Below are 16394 nucleotides of genomic sequence, written 5' to 3'. Positions count from 1 at the left end.
CGAGCCAGGGCTGGTTCTTCTGAGGCTGGGATGGAGACTGCCGCTTCCTCTGCCCCAGCACCTGGGGGTTTGCTGGTGGCCATGGGTGCTCCTCGAGGGCTGGTGCGTCCCCCAAAACTGCCCCCATCTCTGCAGGCCATCCTCCCTGTGTGCCCGTCTGGCCCTTCCTGAGCAGGTGAGAGATCCCAGAACACAACACACAAGATCGGGGAACAGTGTCTGCAGAGAGTGCAAAACAACGGCAGGTCTGACTCACGCCGGGTGGAGCAGAAGGGGTCAGGGAGGGCTTCTCGGAGGAAGGGACATTCGGAAGAGAGCTGAGGCACAGAGGTAGTTAGGGAAGTTGGGTGGGCTTCCGCGGAAGAGGAGACCACTTGTGAAAAACCCCAGAGTGCTGGAAGCAGAGGGAAGGGTGAGGGGGGGAGAGCACAGGCCGTGGAGGGAGGTTCAGTCCGAGGACAAGGAGCCCCGGGCAGGCTCGGGGGCTGAGCTTGGAGTCCAGGACCCCCAAACGGAGATGCCACGTGAGGGGCTGGAGTTCAGAGGACAGAGAGATGTGGGAGCCGGACACGTGGAGTCACCAGTATGTAGCTGGCGATGCAATTCGCTGGTGCGGTTAGGGCCACCCGAGGAGAACACAGTAGAACGGCATCAGTCAGCTACTGCCACGTAAGGACCACCCACAGGATCTCTGTGCTATGAACCGACACGAATGTACTTAGCTTTCCCGTCTGGGCGGCGGGGGTCTCCGCAGCTTGCGCCCGCCTTGGGGGGTGGCTGTCCGTGACTGGTTCGCGCCGGCTCTGCTGCCATTGTCCCCCCTCCCACCGAGGGCGGCCACGTCCTGCTCGTCTCACGGCCACGCCGAGGCCACAGCAGGCGAGGCCACAGCAGGCTGGGAGGAAGGGCTCAGCACAGGACTGCATTTCTGCCTCAGCGGCTAAGTGAAGCATGTCGAGGGGCCAAACCCCAAGTGCAGAAGGGCCTGCACAGGGTCTGTCGAGGGTCACAGCCCTGGGCACGCGCAGGAGCCCAGGGTGAACCCAGCTCTGTGTCCTCACACAAGGGCTGCACCCAGGCCTTGCGTGGGCTGTGGGTGGGGTGGGGTGGGAGGGTGTCACTGTATAGATGGGGCATGGGGGGGGTCAGCATTGAACAGCTGGGGGAGGGGCCCTCGCGGCTGGGGCTCTTGTCTGAGGAGGAAGTTGGGTGAGGGGACCCCGGCCATGGTGACCTCACTTCCCTGACAACAGAGCCCATCAGAATTTGGAACCCAGGTAACCAGGAACCCACATTCCAGAGACAGCCCCCGGCCCAGCTCATTACATTGCAGATAGTGAAACTAAGATGTTCACGTGCTGTGTTCCCAGATCCGGAGGTTGCCGACGGAAGAAAGCGCGCCCAGCAAATGCTGTCTCAAGATGTCCGTTCAGGGCTCCCCACCGCCTCTGGCCGTTTGGTCGGAAAGACCACAAGGTGACACCAGGAGTCCCAGAGCCGGCCACCCAGCCCCACAGGGTCTAATCCACCTGTGCAGCCCCAGGTCCCCACCCGTGTGTGTGTGTGTGTGTGTGTGTGTGTGTGTGTGTGTGTGTGTGTGGAGGGGTCATGTAGGGTGGGCCAACCCCATTGTGTGTGTGTGTGTGTGTGTGTGTGTGTGTGTGTGTGTGTGTGTGTGTGTGTGAAGAGGGGTCATGTAGGGTGGGCCAACCCCATTCAAGAGCAGGCTGATGAGGGGTCAGATACCCAGTGGGCAGGTCTTGTTCAAGGTCAAGGGTGGCTGGGTGGGACGGGGTGTGTGCGGATGCGAGCTTCTGCCCTGGGTTTATCCCAATTGCCCTGGAGCGGGGGTCACTGTACCGCGTGCAGGGCTGGGCACGCACAGGTGTGTCTGATCTGGGAGCAGGAGGGGGACAGGGCAGGGGGACAGGGAGGCTGGCTGGGCAGGGCTGTGATGCCTCTGGGCCGGCTACCCGTCCCTGTCTTTGCAGACCACGGATGAAATCGGGAGGAGGCTGGCGGACAGCCGTGACGTTTCCGCGACCTGGGGCGTGACCCCACAGGGGTCCCCAGGAGCAGGTGCTGGGGATTGCGGGGGAAGGCCTCCGACACCACCCAGACCACTGTCCCTGGTGGTCATTGACTGGATTGTGCTCCAGGAATGGAGCCCACGGAGACCGAGCTCGAGGCTGAGAAGCCTGGGGCGGGGTGCCTGTGGGTGTGTGGGGACGGGTCGGGGCCGGCCCCACAGGGAGGAGCCCCGAGAGGCTGGTGTGGGGCCAGGAGCAAAGACTGTGTGCAGAGCACCCAGCGGGTGGACTGCAGTCGGGGAGACGTCCCGGGGAGGGCTCCTTCCTGGCTGCGGCTTCTCTGGGAGGTTCTGGGCTGGGCTCTGTCTTGCAGATACCCACGGAGACCAGGCACGGGGGTGAGCTTTCCTCCTCTCACAGATGTTCCACGACCTAAGGAGCTAGAGCCGGCTCCAACTCCATCAGCAGCTCTGCAGGGAGGGGTGGTGCCTGCAGAGACTTCAGCAGGAGCCCAGGAGCCGGCAGTTGACCCGGCACCTGCCCACGGAGAGCCTGACGCCGACCAGGAAGGGCCTGCTCGAGAACCTGTGCCCGGAGAGCCTGCCCCTGTTCTTGCCACTGTTCCTGCCGGAGCCAAGGCCCCTGTGCCTGCCCCGAACTGTGGCCCTGCTCCTTCCCCAGACCCCGCTCCTGCCCTGGATCCTGACCCGTCCCTACCCCTGCCAGTGCCCCTGTCCCTGCCCCTGACCCAGATACTGCCTTGGTTCCTGTATGTGCCATTGCTGCAGACCCTGTCCCTCCCCTTGCACCTGCCCCTTCCCCTTCCCCTGCTTGTGCTCCTGTTCTGGCCCCTGACCCAAGTCCTGCCCCTTCCCCTGCCCATGCCTGTGTCCCTGTTTTCGCCTCTGACCCAAATCTTGCTCCCACTCATGTCCCTGCCCCTGCCCGTGCCCCTGCAGCTGCCACTTCCCCAGCACCTGCCTGTGCACCTGTTCTTGCCCCTGCTCCGGATCCTGACCCAGCCCCTGGCCTGGATCCTGCCCCTTCCCCTGCCCCTGCCTGTATTCCTGTTCTTGCCCCTGACCCGGCTTCTGCCCCTGCAACTGTCCATTGCCCTGCCCCTCCCTGTGCTCCGGTGCTTGCCTCTGACCCAGCTCCTTCCCCTTTCCCTACCCGTTTCCCTGCCCCTGCATGTGCACCCATTCCTGCCCATGACCCACCTCCTGCCCCTGCACCTGTCCGTTCCTCTACCTGTGTCCCTGTCCGTGCCCCTGCCAGAGCCAATGCCCTTTCCCCTGCCTGGGTCCCTGCTCCTGCCCCTGCCCCTGCCAGAGCCGATGCCCCTTCCCCTGCCTGGGTCCCTGTTCCTGCCAATGCCCCTTCCCCTGCTTTCCAGGGCCGCGGGCCCTTCCCTTGGCCCTGCCTGTGCTCCTGTACTTGCCCATGACCCAGCTCCTACTGTGCATCCGGCCCCTGTCCCTGCTCTTGCATCTGGCCCTGCCCATCCTCCTGTTCCTGCAGGGCTCCCAGAACCACAGCCAGAGCCCACATCCTCGTGGGGAGAGCCCCTTGTACAATTCCCCTTATTTCCATCACCCGACCCTGATGCCCCGCCAGATTGTTTCATCCCCTCCCCCTGTGTTCTTTCTCTCTGGTACATATTAACTGTTATATTATCTTTCCTTATCCTCTACGCTGTTTATTATTTATTTTAAATAAAATTAATTGTTTTCTGTTGGACAAGTCTGCAGCATTAATTATATTCCCAATGCTGTGCCACCGCACCCCAGAACATTGCTGCACAATATCTGCTTCCGCAAAGGACACCCTGAACCAGAAGGCCTCCCTGCCCATTTCTCCCCGAGCCCAGCCCCTGGCGACCCCTAAGCTGCTTTCTCTCTCTGTTCCTTTCCTGAGTGTTTCCTGTACGTGGAATCACGCAATAGGGGCTTTTGCGTCTGCCCCCCTATTTTCAAAGGGAACTCGTTTCCTTCTGTATTTATTGGACACAGAATTTCCCTTATTCGATATTGAAATGCCTGGGGGTTACAGATCAGACGTAATCAGAGAGCCACTTTAGGAATTATGGGCACAATCTTGGGGCCGAGACCCCTGTTCCTGCTGGGACACCTCAGCCTGACCCCAGACAGGACAGGGCTGGTTCCTCCTGTGGCCCACACAGAAACCAGGGAAATGCAGAAAGCTGGAAGACACACCCCAAAGGGCAATGCATTGCTCACAACCCCAGGCCAGAGAAAGGTTTCAGCGGACTCTGGTCCAAACCACGCTCCAAGTCACTGGGTTCCACAGGGAGAGACCACACGCATGCAAGTCCAAGTGGGGACAGGCACGGGGGGAGTCAGAGAAGCGGAGCTACCAGGGAAGGACTCTGGCAAAACAAAAAACTCTATGGAGGCAGCGCTGGTCACCCTCAGACCGGCAGGTGTCTGGTCTGGGGACCAGCAGCCCTGGGGAGAACGTGAGGAAGCGGAGGTCCCCTGGAGGAAAGGGTGACGGCACCCCTGTCTGGGAGGACAGTGCGCAGCACCCATCCCAGCCTGCAGGTGCACCCATCACCTACTGTGGGCAGCTCAATCCCAGCTTGTGGAGGGAAGACCCGTGTCCATAATCCCCTATTTGCAACAGAATCCATAAAGGGGAGTTTGTGGGTCAACACGTATAGAGTGTTTAAGGTACAAGTCTCGAATTCCAACATCCATGGTCTGCTTGTCCACCTTGAGCCTTGTTTGGGAAGCAGGGGTCGGGACGCCCGGGGCTGTGACCTGTGGGAGGGGTGGGGAGGGGGAGCTCTGAATGGAGTGACCAAAGCACACGGGGTGACCTGCCCAGGAGGGACCCTCTCGGTCCCCAGCCCCTCTCCTGACCTCGTGCACGATGGCGAGGGTGTGATGATGAAGGTGCTGGCCCTTGGCTGGCGAGTTCCGTAGCTGGTGTCGGAGCTGCTCAGGCTGCACACCGGGCTCTGATCCCAGAGCTGGCGCGAGAGCTGAAGCTGCAGCTGCCCCAGTCTCGGGAGCTGCGGCTCGCATCGCTGTTGGACCTGCCTCGAGCTCTGGGGCAGGTGCTAGAGCTGAATCCCCCTCCAGAGATGATCTAGATCCGGTTCCGCACTTGGATAAGGCTCTTGAACCCACGAACGGCTTTCCTCCCCTGCCCATTTCATGGATGACAAAACTCGGGGCGGTGACGGGACCGGCTACCTGGGGGTAATGGCTACGGGGGGATTCAGCCCAAGGATCCTGCATGACCTTCACCTCGTGCCTCATACAGGTCGGTCCTGAGCTGCCCGAAAGGGGGAAGGGCCTGAACCGCTGCTCCCGGCACCTGATCCCACCTGATCAGAGACTCTCGCCAGGGACGTGAAGTCCTCGTTTGACCTCTGCTCCGGCCAGCCCCACGTGAGCAGGGACCGTGCTTCCTCACCGCTGGGTCCCCAACCCCAGAACAGTGCCTGGTAGTGGTATCAGTTCACATTGTAGTGAATCACAGGGATCCCCCAGCAGCCCCTTGATGTGGGGGATGTTGCTTACAGAAGAGAGATCTGGGCCACAGACTTGTGTTCACTCTTTCATCCACTCGTGCAGCATCCCCACCTGTGTCTGTTTGCTGGAATGCAGAGGGGACCCCCAGACACCCTCCCTGCCCTCGGAGCTCCCAGCCCAACCAGTAGGTCAGCATCTCACCTACAGTCCGCAAGGGGGCGATACAGAGCTAGAGCATCTCTAGCACCAGACCTTGCAGGAGGCATGGGGCTGGGCCCGCCCTGGTGGCAGCTAAGATCTAGAACCATCTGACGCACTAGAACCTGCCCCAGTGCTGACTCGAGCCAGCCATGGAAGCAGCTCGAGAGCCTGAGCCAGTGCCCCCACAGACTAGAGCCCGTCCAGCTCCGACCCGATAATACTGGTATTATCAAAATCATTCTGTAGACAGAACCCGAGAGAAATATTATGCTTGTATATACCCCACCCACTACCATACTGTACAACACTAGTAAAAAACAAGAACCACTAATCAATCACCAATTACATAGGATATGATCTGCACTATCTTCACAACTGATAAAGGCTAAAATATGTTTAATTCTAGCTTTGTTAACATAGGTATCCTTCTTGAAATGATCCTAAATATCTTCCTAGCTCTGGGGAAAATCTGAAAGAAGCCCAGAGCTGATATATTTAATGTCATTCAAACCCAAACTACTTATTCCCAACAAAACAATAAATTGTGAGAAGTTGATGGACAAAGCAAAAGGGTAGAAACCCTATATAGGTATATCCTTTCAGCTCCCTGATGAGGTACATTCATAAAAAGCAGTCTCAAAGCATGTAACTCCTATCAGGTATCAAATCTGCCTAATTTCTATAAAATTTATTTAGAGCAATCCAATAATTCCCAGTATTTCAACAAATATTGATAATCCCTTATTATCAACAGGTTTAACACTCACAGCAAAATAAAATAGTAAAATAAGAATAAATACCAACACACAAATAAATAAGTACAAAAGCTGACCGACCTAGGAGAAAAGGGTGGGGTGACCCACTTCAGCAGGCCACCACTGAGGGCCTCCCCCAGGAGATGACCCTTGAGTCCTAAATGGGAAAGACTGGGCAGATGGACAGCACCGGTACAGGCAGCGGACTGGGCTAAATTAATCCAAGACAGGCTCTGAGCCTACAGTAGGCAGGGGCCCTATCTTTGTGGGTCATGATATCAAGCTTCTTTCCCATCAATATTCTCACCATTTCTACCATTTGGATCACAATCCAGTTTTTACTTTTCCTAAGGTCTAGCCCATACAAAAAGATTTCCTCTTACGATGCAAACTATCCATCAGTGACTTACCACCATGGGTCTGTCTTCATGTGAGTGAGTGACAATGAATGGCACACCGATATTTGTGTTAAATGCTTGTGTGCCTCATCCCCTTGATTCTACAACAATCCAATGAAAAACAGACTGTTATCACCCCCATCTTATACTATGCCAAGAAACAAGGGTTTGGCAAAGAAAAGTTATCTTCCTTTTAAAGCCTATACTCTTAAACACTCTGAGCTGATGGGGACCTAAATATGAGTCAAACACAGTCCCTGACCTCAAACAGCTTACGTTCTAGTGTCCAGGAAAAACAGAATGAACTCAAAAAAATAATTATAGGGTGAAAATAACTGTCATAACTGAAGCAAAAATAAAATGTTACAAAAGTTCAGAGGAAGAAAGACCCCCAAATTCTAGGTGGGAAGAAAAAAGTTTTGGCGAGTGTTTTTCATAATAGTAGCCTCTTAGCTGATAGCTTAGCTTACTGAAAAGGGGAAAGGCATTTGGATCAGAAAACACTGTAAGCAAAACACAGAGATGAAGAGGTATGAAGTACACTCAGCAATAAAGCGGTTCGAGTATTCTGGAGCTTATGGCAGAACAAAACAGTGGTCCAGAGCCCAGGGTCTGTAACCAGTCTCTGGGTTCAAATCCCACCCCATCATGACTGATCTGTAATCTCGTAGAAGTGACTTAATCTCCCTGAACTACAGTTAATTCAGCCATAAAATAAGACCACCACCTAACTTATGGGTTTGTTAACACAATTAAATGAAATGTGTGTAAAATATACTACTTATCACAAACATAGAGCCTACACTGAATTGAGTATCATTAATATTGGATGTTAGGAACAAGAAAAGAGGTGAAGATAATTAAAGTTTCGAGAATAATGTTAATAAAGAGACAAGTTTAGGACAAAAATCAGCTTTGGGAAGGGCACTAAGTAAGTAGTTTGGTTTTCTATAAGCTGAGCTTTCAGCTCCGTTGAGTATTCGGGTATAGCATTTACAATGTGGTGTAGTTTGTTTTCGGTGCCTTTTGCTCCCTAGAGCTACACATTTAGAAGTGTCATGAAAGTGGCAGAGGTGGTAAGGAGAACAGAGCAGAGCAACTTTAGACCAAGGACAGAACTTGGAACATTTGCCTATCTTAGGGGGCTAGGAAATAAAAACGGAAAAGGAGACCAAAAAACAAAAAGAAAAGCTCTGCCAGAGAATCAGGAAAAAATTAAGAATGCAGTGTCATGAAACCTCTTCAAGAGGGAAGTGAATTTCAAGATTTGATAGCATGTTTTGAGTGTGTATACATTTATGTAGCAAGTTAAATAATCCAATTTTATTTTTTTAAAAGACAGGAAAAAATTATTTGTCACTTATTTTTTTAAATCTTTCAAAATTAAGCAAGCATTACTAAAGGAATGTCTACTACAATATTTCCTCAAATTTTTTCTGATTAATCACCTCAATAGGAAAGACAAACATATGACCAAAATAATTTAATAGGTACTAACAAAGGGGAATATGAAAAGTGCAGAGAAAGGAGCTTGATTATCTCAACTTAAAGAAGAGGTGAGGCAAGGTTCAAGAGTAGGCAGTGGGTGCAGCAACATCAGAGCCAGGCCTTGAGGAGGCGGTCAGGCGGCTGGAGCAGGCAGGGGGCACTGATAGGAGAAAGCCCCGGACACGCCTGCTAAGTGAAAGCACGCGGCCCGTTGGGAGCACAGCCCATTAGCAGCGACCGTGCAGTCCGAGCCGCGGGGGCAGGAGCACAGGCTGGAGGTCAGCGGACGAGGGAAGAGGCTGTGAGTCATTCAGACCTGAGTCTGTAGGCAGTGAGGACCCATGAAAAGAATGTAAATGGCAAGTTCCTTAAATGCAGCTAAGAATTACTACCAACTGAAAATCAAAAATGAATATATGGCAACTCTGAGATTCAAGTGAAAAGTATAATCAAAATGTAACATGCAGACAACTTCTCAGAGACATAACTGCTCTGTAAATCAAGGAATATATGTGGTAAATTTTGAAACATAACAGAGTTACTACTGATACAACAGACACCTAAAATACCTGTAAGTATTTGTAAATTTTGTCTTAAAATTTGCTAGAAGAATTTCTACCTGAGTGTCTATAGTTAGTATTTTAAAAGCAAAAACAAATTTGTTTCCAGAGATGAAAAAGATTAAAATAAAAGCAACAATAACAAGGAGGTCACAAGCCCACAGAAATACACTAATGTTTCTGATTGCTAATTCACAACCTAAAAGATGTTCAAATGTAAACACATTTAACAAACAAGATGACACACTTACTGTTCGCTTCACCAGCAACTGACCCATCACTGTGAACATGCGGCAAAGGCCAACAGGGGTACACACTGCAGGAGAGGTCACAGAGAGGAGGCTGATAAATGGCTAGTGCAAAATACAGAACAGACTCCAAGACGATCGTTGTAAGAAAAGTCTTGCCTCAAATTTAGATTCTCTAAGTGTTTTATCAGAGGAGTCTTCATCAATAAAGAAGCTAGAGAGGATGACAGGTGAAAGATGAAAGATACCCAAAGACTGAAGAAGGCTTAGCACGTGCAAGACTCTAGCAGTTGAATAATAGTATTTTCACTTAAAAAATTAAAAAAAAAAACTAAAGAACAGATTAAAATTTCAAGTACTGATGGAGTTGAGAACCAAACAACTATTATCTTAACTCCTTTTAACTACATTTATCTGCTTATAATATCCCTGAGATATGCTGTAATGCCTCAGGTAAAACTGAGTACATTTTAACTAAATTAAACCACAAATTCACCACACAGGGTCTATGTTACCACTCAAAAGTAGAATCTAATGCTTCAGTGAGTGTGGGCCTGTGTGTGTGTCTCTCCACAAGAGAGGCTTTCCTTAAAGAACAACACATGAGTATTATTTCATGGCTTCAGTTTATCAAAATTTATCTTAACATAAAAAAAGTTAAGGGCCAATTTTAAAAACATCTCCAAGCTGTTAAGTAATTTCATCAGGAAACCTTAGTATAATTTTCTAGAACAAAGAACTCCATGTTCCCATCAACATTAAGCCAGAAAAATACTTACAGAGAAGTAACAAACATCCCGTCCGAGATATACAGGAATATAAATAGGGTAGGTAGAACTCCCAGAGATCTGTAAAGAAACACAAATATATTTTAGTAAATCCAAAATATTGTACATTAAGATATAGGTTGACTATAATGTTTGATAAACATCATAATTGTCTATTTGAGTCTACTAAACCATATAATTTCTAAATTGTACAATAAAAAGATCTAAAACAGAAAAGGAAATACCCCTTTTGCAAAACCTGTTTGGAGGGAGAAAAAAAGTCTCCATGGAATTTTAAGAACAGAAACCAACTAAGAAACAAAGAAAAATCTTAAAAGCTGCTTGCTCGTTCTGAATACAGCAAACACAGGAACACTCATTTATGTTCTTAAACCTGTCTAAAGACTTGTTAACTCTGTAAATTAACAACAAGGGCTGACCACACAAAGAATCACTACAACGTTCACGACAGCGAACGTGTAGTCATAGGCCGGTTCAAGGTCCCGGAGAGAAGCCGACTGACCGTACAGACTCCATGCTCGCGGCGTCCTTGTCAACGAGCGCGGAGGCCACCCACACCATCCCCAGGATGAGGAGCGCAAGCAGGACAAGCATGACCAGAGTTTCTAAAATTCGGGCTCGGATTCCCTGAAAAAGATAATGGAGATCTAACTGTATTTCATTTCATCTCATGATTAATTAGGCTTCTATCTAAAGGGAAGAAATTTCTATTTATAAGGAAGACAGAAAACACTAGCTTTACAGTGTCATGTTTAGACTACCTTTGTTTTACCAAATTATGTAGAATACCATCAAGCTTTAAAAAACCAAAAAAATTCGTCACGAAAACATTTTTCAGAGCAGTGTTTTAAGGGGTGCCTGGGAGGCTCAGCCCGTCAAGTGCCTGCCTGCCGCTCAGGTCATGGATCCAGCCCCACGCGGGGCTCCCTGCTCAGTGGGGACCTGCTTCTCCCTCTCCCTCCCGCTTGTACTCTCTCTTGCTATCTCTGTCACCGCCTCTCTCTCTCTCAGATAAATAAAATCTTAAAGAAAAAACAAAAACGGGTTTTAAAACACAGATTGATGAATTTTTGTCTGTGGCTCTAAGCAAGGGCCTCGAGGACGACCACGGTCCGGGGCCAAGCAGCCATGGGAGCGACGGACCCCGCGAGCACACACAGCCCCCAGTCCCCGGGCGCCAGTCACCTGCACCGCTCCCGCAGCCGCGGGTGCAGCCGCCAGTGTCCCCACCCCCTTCCCCCCCGCCCTGCAGCGGCCAGCGCCCCCTCCCCGACTTCTGCCAGCGACCACCTCCGGCTCCCGAAGCCCGTGTCCCCCCTGCTCCCGCCAGCAGCCCAGGGACTCCCTGAGCAAAGCCCGCAGCAGAAACCAAGGCCAGGCGCAGTGCACGGTTATCGATTATGTACTACACTTCTTTCTTCACATTAGATAAAACCGCCATTACTTCATGTGCCTGGAATATAATAAACCATCTTTCTGCACAATTTTGTTTTAAATATAAAACAAATTCTGACCTCAGGGCCAAACCAGAGGCCAGGCTCCTAAACTTGAAACCTATTGGACAAGCCAAACAAACAAACGAATAAAAACAACTTTCTTATATTCCTGAAAAGTCACCAAATGATTGAATCCATACCTAAATTCAAAGATTCACATTGTTGTTTTATACTATAATGTACATGGAATACAACAAACACAATTAGAAGTAAATCCATGTCTCTCGATAAAAGAGTTGGAGGGGCCTGCTCTTATAGCCCAGTCTTACACAGGACTGCCCTCGGCCGGTTAAAAGATGTCCCCAGGTGTGGAGTCAGCACACCTTAAGTGTTTCCAGTAGGGAGGTCGGTGGACCAGAGTAAATGACGCTTGTATTTTATTTAACGCATCAGATCTAACAGTAGTTATGACTCAAGTAAGATGAAATATGAACAGTCCCCAAACATACTACTAAAAAACACACTCCAGCTTTCCTAAAGAACTCTCCAAACCCGCACTTCACAACTTTCAAACCTCTTAGGATACCAAAACATGACCACCACCCCCCTTTTTTCTTTTTTAAGTAGGCTCCACGCCCAGTGTGGGGCTTGAACTCACAACCCTGAGATGAAGAGTCACAGGCTCTACCAAGTGAGCCAGCCAGGTGGCCCAGACAGCCACCTTTTAATGGTAATTTCTTTTTCCTTCCTTCTCTCTTTCTGAGCAATAGTCTTTTTTTGTAAGCAAGAATCTTCTTATTACACATCAAATATTACGTGGAAAGCTTGTAACAGATAAAAAGAACAGGTGCTTTGATGAGAATGTGTAACACCCTTTCAGCTTGTCTCTTCCTATCTCTGACTGGAGCCCAAATCCTGCCTGCCTCCAACCAGAACTTAGGAATACTAAGGGCTCCCAAAACACCTAACACATGTGTCTTAAGTGTTATGACATATGAGCTAAACACTGCAACCATGTTTGATACAAAACAGTAGTGATCCTTGGAACCATCTGAGACCCACTGTCCCAAAAAAGTGTTTTAATAATATAATTATTAAACAATTGTAATAACGTAATAAGTATATAACCATTACGATGATATTAAGTGTTGGGGAATCAATCTACCATAAGATTTACACACTTCCTCTGTTATTTTGGTAAGAAATATCTGTTGGCAATTAAATGTATTTTTCTTCAAATATGTTATTCTGCTTCGGGAGCTAATGCTCCATGGGCCTCTCTCATTTCTGTGCATCTCAGAGGCAGGGATAGACCTTGTTCTGGACTTTTTTTTTTAAGATTTATTTATTTTGGAGAGAGAGCATGCATGCATGCAGGGGGGAGGGGGAGAGGGTGAGGGAAAGAGAATCCCAAGCTGACAAACCACTGAAAGTGGAGCCCAACAAGTGGCTCAATCCCATGACCCTGAGATCATGACCTGAGCCGAAATCAAATTGGATGCTTAACCAACTGAGCCACCCAGGAGCCCCTGGACTATCTTATTAAGGATGTCTGGATAGCAAACAGCCTTGGAAAATAGAGACGCTGTCTCTCTGAAGCAGGTCTGTTTCATACAGAGCAAAGCACAGACAAGTTTGCTTGAAGCCCATTTGTGGGTTCCCCTGAGATTCCTCAGCTATGACTTGAGCCCACTGTAGGAACAGCCTCCACCTGAGCCACACTGCCCCCATGAAGCTGGGGGGTGGGGGTGTTGTCCTGGAGAACAGGAAACTCATGGCTTGCCTGTTCTGAGTAACGAAGTCCTTTGTCTCTGATCCAGGAGTCTCATGTCTACAACTACCATGCAGGAATCTAGCAGACTGTCAGCTTGCAAGTACAGTAAAATCTCAGACCCTCCACAATTCTTGCAGCTTTGGGTGACAAGGGTAGGCAGCTAACATGGCTTTCTAGAGAAGAACAAATAAGGGCCCACAAGGTTGGGTTAGGGGCAATGAGAAAACTCCCAAGATCTAGCAGGGAATGCTCTTACCCAAGCAGTAGGCAAGTGGGAGAAGTATGAGTCCCCCAAGGACCTGACGTGCTAATGCCTGTCAGAGGCTGAGCTACAGGTGGAGCTTGGTCATAGCCCCTTCTCCCAGAGAGTAGGGGTGTTATCATGTTCGTGTAACACCAAGCCCTACAAGGCCAACTAAAAAGACTATGATTACAATGAACTATTTTTCTTGTATACTTTGTCCTTTTCTGTATTTTCCAAATTTCATAGAGTGAATGTGCAGGGCTTTAAGTAATATGAGAACAAATTAATGCTGTTTTTAATTTTTAATTTTTTTCTTAAAAGAACTAACTTCCAAGAGATTGACACTCAGAAAAATAATTTTTAAAATATCCAACTTCAGTTTATGAGACAGTATAGCGAGCTAGTTCAGGACCCCAACTCCAGCAACAGACTGCTTGGGTTCAAAGCCTGGTCCCATCACTGACCAACTGTGTAACACTGTGCAAATTTCTAAACCTCTCTGTGCATCAGTTTATTTCTTCATAAAATAGGTTTATCCCTACCTTATGGGGTCATTATAAGGATCAAATAAGTTAAAATAAGTAACATGCTTAGCATTAGCCTAGGTGTTTAGTAAGCACAATATAAGGGTTAACTGTAACGGCTCAAATTACTGCCTTTGTTTTTAAATTTTCCAAGGCTTTGTAGTTCACCTATCATTTGTGTTTCTGGATTAAATTTATTTCTCCTAATGCCAGCTTATCAACTTCTTTCCATCTGTCACCTATCATTCACAGACCTGTAAGACAGCACATCCACTAGCCTGACTCCCTCGTCTCTCAGCTCCATATTTCTCTGATACCTCCAGTTCTCTAACCTACACTGTGTCTTCATCATTATAACCTCCACTCCCTCAATCCACCCAACTCCTCCAATCAGTCTTGTTTTCACTTGCTTAAACCCTATGTTGAACTGTGTATTTTAATGATAATCCAGGACCAATAACATTCTAATATTCCTGGTCCCTTTGATTTCCACCAGACTACCTTAATTCCACTGGTGGCTCATTCCTTTGAATTCTCAGTCCTGTGAAAGAAATTTACAAAATCTTGAGAAACATGTGCTACTACATTCCAAAGTGGGTCTTTGCTGTTACCTGGCAATACTTATGCTGATCTCTGGCTAACGATTCCCTCAATGATTTTTTAAATGTTTTCCATTCTCCTTGACCCTAAATCTCATCCCCTGCTTTCTAGCAAATTGCAGCTGCCCTTACCTCTTCCTTAGTAGGACATAACTGGGGAGACTGCACATCCCTCAGCTTCCTTCCCCTATCTCTGGTTTCTCTGTCTCCATTCTTTCTTTCATTCTTTATATAAAGGAAAATGCCTCAGATCCCTTTTTTCCATGGCTCAGGCTTAGATGTTCATCCTTTCAACATGCCGGATTAGTGCTTCTCAAACTTCAGCGTATGTCAGCATTACCAAGGGGCTTGCCAATCCCTGAGAACCAGCCCAAAGACACTTCAGTCAATTCTGACGAAGCCAGTTCATGTGATGAAGACACCAGATAGACTGCTCTGTTCTTCCCCTGGGTGATCTCGGCTCCTCACGTAACCAACGGCTCTAAAGGTTCCATCTTTAGTCCAAATCTCACCACTGAGACCAAGATCCATACATCTAAACGGCCACCTCCCCTCAAGTATCTCACAAGTACATAAACAATTCTAAAGTCAAACTCATCACTTTATCCCCTAAACAAGCTCCTTCAGTGTTACATACCCCAATTAATGGCACCATTACCCACTGTTTTTTCCAGATGCTGCAAACATCCTTATCATCCCCCTTGCTGCTGCACCCTCTCTCTCTCTCTCTCGCTCTCTCTCTCTCTCTCTCACACACACACACACCTTGGACTCTGATCTATTCAAACACCAAGTCCTTCTGATTCTACTGTGTCATTACAACTAAATCCATCCGCTTCTCTTTCTGCCACTACATCCAACTCACCTGGACAACTCCCTACTTTGCTAGCTAGTAGTCCAAAATGCAACTCTTAACTCTTTCTGCCTGACCTGTTGCCTACATTGCAGTGGGAATGCAATCTTTGCAAAACACAACTCTGATCGTGTCACTCTTAGTCAGAACTTGCTAACAGAAGTACAGGCCAGCAACAGGGAAACAGGTGCATTAATGCAACAACACATAAACATCAAATCTCATTAGCATCACTTCTAAGAAAATGAGGTGCTATACACATAGATCCTTAAAGCTGGGTCTTACTCTGTCTTCTGCTGTTTAGATGGTAGACAAAATAATTAAAGACAAAACAAATATAGATGAAACAAATTATTTATGATTTAATAGCATACAAAAGTGCTGTCCAAAAGACCCTTCTGTGATGATGGAAATGTTCTGTGTTATCCAATAAGATAGCAACTAGCCATACGTGTTTATCAAGCACTTAGAATGTCGTTACTATGAATGAAGAGCTGATTTTTAATTTTATGTAATTTTAGTTCTTTTATGAGATCTCTTTTTAGAATTGCACTGCAGGAACCCTTCTCTAATCTTTAGAAGGTTTGAGAATTATTTGATTAGTAAATACTAACACAGGGAAAACACACTCTTCGGAGTCTATTACGAGCTTTGCCATGGACCATGTCCTGGAAGTTTCCCAAGAAACCTGGGCTTCAAGACATTATCTATAAGAAATGTGCAATATAACTTGCCTTGGTTACTTCTCAGATATTTAACAAATCAAATGAAATATATGAAAGCAGTTTAAAAACAATAAAATACAAAGCAAGCATGAACCTTCAATAATACCTGGCTGCAGGGAAAAAAGAGGCTAGTGCCTATTCTATGTGAGAATCAGATTTGGCATAGAACACATTAGGTTAACAATATTAACGCTATTTTCAAAGTTTAACTTTTCATCAATTTCTATCACAAGTAAACACTAGCACCTGTCTTCCTGCCTCTCAGGCA

At 48.1% G+C, this 16394-nt stretch overlaps 1 pseudogene; it reads left to right on the top strand.

The window, feature by feature from the left end:
• The window catches only part of LOC148161804 (putative phospholipid-transporting ATPase IIB), a 377807-nt pseudogene that overhangs the window by 108227 nt on the left and 253186 nt on the right, over positions 1-16394 (top strand).

Source organism: Eumetopias jubatus, unplaced genomic scaffold (genome assembly GCF_037043125.1).
Source record: "Eumetopias jubatus isolate StellerSeaLion01/CBP00866 unplaced genomic scaffold, mEumJub1_p1.0 scaffold_55, whole genome shotgun sequence".
Lineage (NCBI taxonomy): Eukaryota > Metazoa > Chordata > Mammalia > Carnivora > Otariidae > Eumetopias > Eumetopias jubatus.
Note: the sequence above shows the minus strand (reverse complement) of the source record. Positions and strands in the feature narration are given on the sequence as shown.